Below are 9,299 nucleotides of genomic sequence, written 5' to 3' on the forward strand. Positions count from 1 at the left end.
GCAGTGTGCCTCACAAGGAACGGATGCTAAGTTTCAAAAAAGGGCTCTTGGCAGAAATTTAACCAAAGGGTGTTGCCATGTGAACCTTTTCAAAATGATGACCCAGAAAGACGAAGTGTCCTCATGTGTCTGATGCAAAAGAAGGATGAAGGCATGAGTCTTTCTGCTTTTTGAACAGCTTCGATAAGTTTTTTACTGGTACTGCTTGGTGCAGCTTCAGTCTCCTTCTTGACATTTTGTGAAATAATTATATATCTGCGAAAGATCTCGCTAGCAAACATTTTGGCACTGATGGAGAAGCAAAAAGACCCATGTCCTAGGCCTTTTTTTGTGACACTAAAGGAAGGCTTGCCTTTTAGAGTCATTGATTACGAAGAGGTCCATGTGGCAACAAACTTTGAGAGAATTCCTTCAAGGGCTCTTTGTTCTCATGAGGTGCCCTGTAGATATATCACAACACCTCAGTGAGCTTTTACCAGCCCTGTGAGTTCACTGTCACTTGACATCAAGGGTATGTACTTTTCCTCGCCACATGCAGCAATGATGTATATGTCAAGAGAAAGCATAAAAGATTTCTAAGTGCAATTCCAGATTGCTTGCGGAGGAAAGCACAAGAGTGGCCATGCTCAGCTGTTACCTTTGCTTCTTGCTCGAGTTCTACTGTGAGTACTATGTAATGACAGGTGTCTGCATCAACTCATATTTAACACCCGTCCTGTGCGACCTCCATCTTGCACTACATGACAGGCAACTTTATAACACCCTTCATGCAAAGAGTGTCATCAGGGTCGGTGTGTTCTGTCAGTTTCCTGGTCCTGTGGTTTGTGCTGTGTTTTCTACTCTTAAATTATTTACTGCCTTCATTCTCCACTCCATGAAGCCTGAATGTGCTACACTGGGCTGCTCCACACGTCGTGGAGCAGCCCAGTGGCCATTTTTTTTTCATACGTCGGAGGCACTCAGCTCGAAAGCCATGCTTACTATATTCAGCAGACAAGGGTACATGTGAGACACATCATTAATAACTAATTCTCACAGTGGTATCTGGTGCAAGAATATCTAAATACTACTCAATTTTTGCTTAAGTTTTCAGATACACTCTTAGATTAAAAACATAATTTGGCTACATTAGCAGAAGCACAGCACCAAGGTACTCACCAGTTACCTGAAGCACTGTACACAAGTTCTCGTGCCATCATGAATACAGCACACTGTCCACGTCTTCATAATGCCATGTCACTCCAGCACTTCGGTAGCAAAATTTTCCTTAAAAAAAAGTTTTGTTTATGTTAGACTGGTCATATTTAATTTTACTATATACTATGTACTTCTCATTGTACTGCCCCAGACTAAAAAATACCAATGAACATGCTTTGAATTATGTCATATGTGATCACCATTATGTGATCACCAATTTGTTCTTAGAAATTCTGATTGAAATAAATCTGACAAAATATTATTTCAGAAAATGTGGCACAAGGAAGGACGCTAGCTAGATAACCTGGACGAATGTTTTCAGTTGCATGCAGCCACCCGGCACCATTGCACACAAAATGTACAATAACGTGGGTTTTACCTTTCCGAATAGAATTTAATGCTGCAAAAATTTAAGTAAAAAAATTTCAACCTTCCATTCCGCATAAAGGAAAGAAAATTCCTCTCGTTTTTTCACAAGCCTCTGCAAGTACACAATTCAGTGAATCTACTCTACAAGTACTTGAATCTATCAGCACGAGACAGGGACGAGAAAAGAAACAAAACAAGCACTGACTCGCAACTGAAGTTTATTGAAGTGAACAGAGAGTATACAGAAAAGCCACACGCCACAAACTACACAATTACACATAAGCTACATCACAACATAAGTAAAAGATTGCCCTTAACATTCCTCTCATCTAGACAGTCCAACCCGCTGCATGTTAACACTATGGGCAGCACACTCACACATTCGTCACCGAGTCATAAGATGTGTCTAGCCTCGATAATTTTCTGGTTAATCTGCTGTGAACGTAGTGCCAAAATGCGTGTTGCCGAAAGGAATGGCTAGCAGCCTTCACATCTCTTGTAATATGCAGATAAGTTACAACCCCTACCAATATCCAAATACCTCTCATGCTCCTGTAGTCTTACATTGATACACATTCCAGTTTCACCAACATAAACCCAACCACATGATAATGGTATGCAATGCATGCAATGGTTGCAAGGCACATATATGTTGCCACGTTTCACTCGACACATGTGCTTTTCCCTAACGAAATTCACAAAATTATTAACAATTTTACAGATTGTAGACAACTTATTAGGGGCCGAACACGCCATTTTTACGTCATACCTTCTGGCCACAGTTTTCAAATTTTGCAACAATCTATGTATGTGCAGTAACACAGTCAGTCTTTTGGCATCTCACTGGCTGGCCCCAGCCTGATCATGCCAGTCCCTGCGAAGGGGTTTCAGCTTTTAACATGCTAAAGGGAAGAATGGCACAGCATCAAGTAACGAGGAAATCAGGACAGCACACCCACGCACAAGTGCCAACCCTGGAGCAGGTACAAAATCCAAGAGTGCGTGCTTGACATTCAGCGTTGACAGTCAAGGAAACGAGGAAACACGGATTTGAATGCTAAAGATTGAACGAGCCCGATCCTTGGCTGCCAACGCTGAATGTCAAGTACACGCTCTTAGATTCTGCATCTGCTCCAAGGATGGCACTTGTGCGTGGGTGTGCTCTCCTGTTGTCCTCGTTACTTGATGCTGCGCCATTCTTATCTTTAGCATGTCAGACCAACTTGCCCAATCTTATATGCTCAGCTTTAACAATTTATTGCACGCTTCTGCAATAGCATGGTTGGGAAATCATGCTTTCATTAGCCTTAAAATCTTCTCTTGGAAACCAGTTGTCACGCTGTAAAAGCATGGCTTCACCAATACCGAGCCTAGACTTGACGACGCAATGCTATCTTTCACTAGCTTAGAATCGTTTGACCAACAGTCAAGTAGCTGCTTAACACTCCTGGGTGAATATCGCTAGCACACATGGCGTGTGCAGAACATCAAGGTAAGGTTCAGAAACCGCAGCTCTTTTTGTTGGGACATTTTCTCCAAGGTAAACTTAAGACAAAGGCCTTGCTCCTTAAACAAGTTCACAATATGTACAGGTCCCACACTATCACAACCTTTGTAAAAGACCAGAAAATCATAGACGTAGCGAAAGATTTCCCCCAGCCCATGCAATTTCTTGGCAATCATTCCTTCCACCCTGCTTAAGAGAATATTGCTTAGCACAGGGGCAGCCTTCGAATCGATACATTTAGCAGACTTTTGAACATATGCCGCACTGCCATACTCCACAAACATGCTCTTCACTTCAAATAAAAGGAGGCAAGTGCCAAAAAAGACTTATGTTACACACCCGTTCCTAAACACGAGCTCATCGTTGTGCTCCGATATACACATTCATAAGCTTTTCACAAGATCTTCATACGGGATAGAATAAAATAGTTCTACATCGACACTAATCACATGACAATCCACTGGATTGTCATTCCTAAGATACTCAACCACACTGCAAATTGAGTACAAGAAATGGATCTTCAAGATGCGAAGTAGACAGATGCTTTTGCAAATAACCAGAGATAATTTTGCATGAATCCTTTAATGAAATTTATCTGAAGAGCATGTTATTGAATAGCATTTATTTGAAGAGCATGTTTGTAGAGTAGCGCAGTGTGGTATGTGTTCTAAAGTCTCGAATATGTAGTGGTTCAAAGGTTGACCTTGTGCTAAGCAATATTTTCTTGAGTAGGGTGGATAGGATAATTGTCCAGAATGTGCATGGGCTGGGGGAAAAACCTTTTGCTATGTCGATGATTTTCTGGTCTTTTATAAAGGTTGTGATAGTTCGGGACCTGTACATCTTCTGAAGTTGTTTAAGGAGCAAGGCCTTTATCTCAGGTTTACCTTGGAGCAAATGTCCCAAGAAAAAGAGCTGTGGTTTCTGGACCTTACCTTGATGTTCAGAACACTTCATGTGTGCTGGCGAGTGTTAAGCTGCTACCTGGCTACATGTCGACCATTCCAAGCTAGTGAAAGATAGCATTGCACTTTCTAACGCGGGCTCAGAATTGATGAAATTATGCTTTCACAGCATGACGACTAGTTTCCAAGAGCAGATTTTAAGGATAACGAACGCAGGATTTCCAAACCTTGTTACTGCAAGAGCATATGATAAATTGTTAAAGAAGCTGAGACAGTTTTGCGGTGACCAGCACAATCAGGCTGGGGCCAGCCAGCGAGATGCCAAAAGACCAGTTGTGTTACCGTATGTACATAAATTGTCGCACAATTTGAAAAATGTGGCCAGAAGGTATGATGTAAAAGTGGCTTTCTCAGCCCCTAATACGTTGTCTAAAGCATGTAAAATTTTAAGAATAATTCTGTGAATGTGGCTCGAGAAAAGTACACGTGTAGAGTGAAATGTATATGTACCTTGTAAAATGAATGTGGTATCAAATATTATTATCTTGTAGTCTGGTTTACGTAGGTGCAACTGGAAGGTGTATGAATGTAAGACTACAGGAACACAAGAGGGTAGGGGCTTGGCTAGGTGGTTGAGGTAACTCTGCTGTACACTGCACGGGATGTGAAGTCTGCTACCCTTTCCTTTTGGCAACACGCATTTTGGCAGTAAATTCAGAGAGATTAAATGAGAGATTATCGAGGCTAGACACATCTTATGACTCCGTGAAGAATGTGTGTTTTGTCTATCGTGTTAACACACAATGAGTTGGACTACCTCGATCAGGGAAATGTTGAGGGCGATTTTTGACTCATGTTGTCCTGCATGCTTATCTGTAACTACATGGTTTATGGTATTGCTTGGCTTTTTATATATTCCCTGTTCACGCCAATAAACTTTAGTCGCGAGTCAGCACCTGTCTTGTCTCCTTTCTCATCCCTGTCTTTCGCGCTGGTGGATTCACCGCAATGGCTCACCTCTGCAGAAATCCAAGGCATGACATTTTCCTCTTCACACTCGTGGTTCAGCGCATAATATGGCAAAGGCTTTTCAATTCCAAGGAAAGTTCATGGCTCCATTGAACACTGCCTCCTGCTTACAAGACACAGAGCAGCAATCATTGTAGATTCTACCTGTGACACAAAGAGCAAAGTTTTAGTTTGAGTGGACTAAACTAGGAAAGCAGCACAATATATCTATAGCCAAATAACTGAACTGAAAGAAATGGAGGGTAGTGTAATAGTGAATATACTGATATATTGCAAGTGAGATATATGCATAATATATTGCAATATCCAACACTGCTACCATTGCCTTAGCCAACTACTTCATAAATAACAATAAATGCACTATCACAAAAATACTGATAACGTACTATTAGTGTTAATAGTAGCAGTGCAGGTTCCATGAACTAAAAAGGGCCCAGTGCTGACTGTCGTTCCCACAGCAGCCTTGTGACCAATGGCCGGTGTAAAGGAAAGAGGAGGAATGACTGAAAAGAGAAAGAGCCAGGGGGAAGGAAAATAGGTATAGAAGGGCTTAGGATATCATAGGCAAATAAGGTTGTTTAGACAGTGAGCACAAAATAAACATTACCACACAAGTAAAGACATACAAGACCAAACATATATATCATTGTGCAGAGTGGCAAACTTGATGCCATTTAGCCCAAAATATGTTTTCAATAAAGTGATTATAATTATTAATAGAACAACTGACCGAGTGAAACCATAACAGGGATGAACAAGGAAGTTGTTAATATTCTGGCAGAAATTAAAAGAAGAAAATGGATCTGGCCAGGGCATACAATGCAGAGAATGAATCACCAATGGTATCTTAGGGCAACAGAATGAATTTGATGAATTTTAATGGCACAAGGGCATCTGTGGCCAAAGAGTGCCTTAGCACAAGTTAATTTCGTCTACTCAAGGTGAAATCAGAGACCCATTTCCCAAGCATTTCATTCCAGATAAGCTGAGCACCACGCCAGGAAACAGCTTGTGCATTGTATCGCAACAAAATGAATTTCACCCTAAGGAAAATATAGCAGGAGATAGCTGATTATAAGCTCACTAGATAAGATTAGGTGACTTCTGATAGTGTGGCATGTAGCTGGTGCAAGACACAGATAATTAAACTGGAAAAGGCTATTGTCCTGAGGTGAATGTATACTAAGCAATGAGGATAATGAAATTCGCTACACTAGAGCCGTTAAGAATCAGCTCAAGTTCCATGCTTCAAGATGATGCAAGCAAGTTTGCTCAGTGAAAAAAAATAAGTTCACCCAAGAATTGGTATCTTGGCGGTATCAAGCTGCAGGTGCAGATGAATTAATCCTGCCTCAGAGAAGAGCTACATAGAGCACAAAACATTTTTGGCCAGTCCTACACTGACAGCTGTTAATAACTATTTTAAAACTGTTTTTCATTGCACAAACAATAATACCGAGTTTGTGTTGGTCATGTGATTATGTTACTGAGGCTCTCCTAAAAATTCTAGCCAGAGCTAAAATACAAGCTGTCTCAACTAAGTTTTTATATCAACAATGAGAACATAAACTCATGCAGATTATTCAAGTAGAAGTTTTATTCTTCATGACGTGCCCTACAAATTTTAAATTATACTGAAAAGTAATAGAGTGGAGTGCTTGTGCCAAAAATACTAAACCTCAACAACAAAGAGAACACAAAATAAAGGCAACAACATATTGCCCAAAATTTAAATGTTTGACAGAACAAATATGAAAAGAAAACCTCTCCACAACTGGAACAAAACAGCGTGATACCGAGCACACATTTGAAAATTGTTTCATCCAAATCCCCAGTCTGATGCTCCAGCACTCTTCAGCCAGCATGTCTTGAAATGTACCATAGTTCTGGTAGCTGTAACGAGTATACAGCTGATCCGGCATTTTGATATGTGAACAGTAACCCTCAATGACCACCAGGCTGAATACTTTCAAGAGGCTGTTCTAGTAACAAGACTGCAGTGAAACACTTAGCAAGTTATGCTGGCGTAATAATGCAAACCGTTAATCTGAGAGTTCGCTACCACGCAACTCTGTAGTAACTCCTAAAGTGTTGCAATCGAATGAAAAAAAGGACTGCCTATTATATAAACAAAAGTCAAGAGGCTGCAATGCAAGGCCACGACAGAAGTGCTGCAATACAGCAATAGCGATACAATGTACACTTTAAGCAACACAATGAAACATGATCTTTTATCCTTTATTATCAGAATTTAAATATTTGTTTTCCTTGCTCTCTTGCAAAATTAAGTTTAGATTGTGAATGCACTCAAAAAGACAAGGATACAGAAAGAGATTTCCACACAGTGCACTTACTTCCAGTGTCTTTTTGAGCACATCCACTATCTAAACATGGTAACCCAACTAGTCTAAACGCTGTCGTTATTCCAAAATTAAGCCTTTCACAAAGTGGGAGCCCCTTTCCCCATACAAGGTGCACCATAACTAATCCAACACTTTTTTCATGATATGTTTTCTCTGAGAATAAACACTGTTTGAAGATTTTGCAATAGTACTTGTCTTTTCAATTCTATGAATGTATCATGCAAGTGTTCAATGAAATGACCATCTGCCTATCTTGATCATTGCTCAAAATCAGGGTATAATGCACCATGAAGGGCAGGCTCTGCTTGATGTTTATGTTTTCCTAATGAAGCATGTACGTGCAACCCTTCTGCTGGCTTGTATGCAGCAGGTTTGTCTAGCTAGGCGAACTGTGGTTTTGCTATAAAGATGAAATGGTACTTTGGAAGTGAATGGTTTTCTAAAATGCATTTAACATACATACCGGGGCTTTAACAGCACCTGGTGTAAGCAACATCAGTGGGGGAACCGCAGGAGTGGCCTAGTGGTCCGAGCATCTGCCTCGCAAGCAGGAGGTGCGGAGTTCGATCCCCAGTGCCACCGGGTAACCAGCGGTGATACAACGGGTCGTTTCAATGGCCAGTTTAAAACTTGAAATAACCATGCTGCAATATATACAAAAAATGATTTGTGTGCTCTCTCTTACATGACATAGTTAATCATATCATAGTGTTGGTAGTACACAAAATGCATGTGTGGAACATATACATGCACTGTTTTTGTTCACATCTTACCTGCTATGTGCTGTTATGGCATGTTATGTGCTGGGAAAGCAACAGTTGTGAGCAATGTTGTGTTGCAGCCTTTCTTCTGGTGGAATTTGAATCATGTGAGGTGCAGCTGAAAGAAATTGTTTCATACATAAGTATATTTCATGTAACACAACAAAAAGTGCACAGCCCCATCATGAGTTGTGGTTTAAACTAACAGCGAGTTTTTTACTACTCTATTTAACATATGATGCAAGTCAGTGATGCTGGAGGCACAAAACTAAATACTGTGAGGTAACAAGAGCTAATATGGACAATCATGCCTTTAAGAGATATTGTCAATATATATTTTCCTGAATGAACTAAAGTTATCCTTAGAAGCATTCAGAGGAAGATAATTTTGCTAAATGCCTTTTGCCAGAATAGGCCTTTTATGAACCAGTTGCAAATGAAAAGAATAACTTTAAGACCATGCTATGCATGCTCTAACGCCAAAGTAGTTGCATACAAGCAGTATACTATGCCCCTAGTTTTATGGTGGGCCTGTACTGCACAATTTTCATGCAAGGTAGTGGAAAGTATGTGCCGTGAAACAGACCTCTGCTTGCTGAAACTGGCAAATAAGTACTGGGTTTTTAAGGCAGGAAAGAAGTTACATAGTTCCTTCTGCAGGTTTTGAACTTCAGGCTAGTTATTTGAAAAATATCAATCCCTGAACTGCAATGATTGAAGTTTTTAGCAAATAACATTTCCATTGTAACAGTGGAAACGCTCTTTTATTTGAGGAACGACTTTTCAAAAGCCTGTGTTTCATGGTGGCTGTCAAGCAGCCGTGATAAAGAGAAACCAGTCACGACACACAACCAAGCCCCCGTAGCACATTTTCAACTATACCCTCATGATATAGCTTTAAAGTAAGTGTTAAGCAATACAAATACAAATCCCTTGATTTCCTTCATGATTTATCACTGGTGTATACATACAAAGATAACCGTACAAGATGTGGAGTGCATGGTACAGAGAAAGTAGGCAGATGGTTTCTTGACACTCAAAAAGTGAACAAGGGAAGGAAAAATCTCAGGGTGCTTGCCGTTTCGACAAGACAACTTGTTTTCGTCTGGGGTCAACATATACAGAGGAAACTTAGAATCAAGTACAGGGTTGTCCACTCTTAGTGCGA

At 40.4% G+C, this 9,299-nt stretch overlaps 1 long non-coding RNA gene across 1 annotated transcript; it reads right to left on the reverse strand.

Moving 5' to 3' along the window:
- Window positions 1-274: 274 nt before the first annotated feature.
- LOC144112531 (uncharacterized) lies at window positions 275-8,759 on the reverse strand. The gene is made up of 5 exons (XR_013310298.1): window positions 8,144-8,759; window positions 7,834-8,014; window positions 5,394-5,510; window positions 4,996-5,151; window positions 275-1,266 (listed from the first exon to the last, which is right to left on the reverse strand). It is a non-coding gene; the product is annotated as an uncharacterized LOC144112531 (long non-coding RNA).
- Between the last annotated feature and the right edge of the window lie 540 nt (window positions 8,760-9,299).

The sequence above is a fragment of the Amblyomma americanum genome, unplaced genomic scaffold (genome assembly GCF_052857255.1).
Source record: "Amblyomma americanum isolate KBUSLIRL-KWMA unplaced genomic scaffold, ASM5285725v1 scaffold_399, whole genome shotgun sequence".
NCBI lineage: Eukaryota > Metazoa > Arthropoda > Arachnida > Ixodida > Ixodidae > Amblyomma > Amblyomma americanum.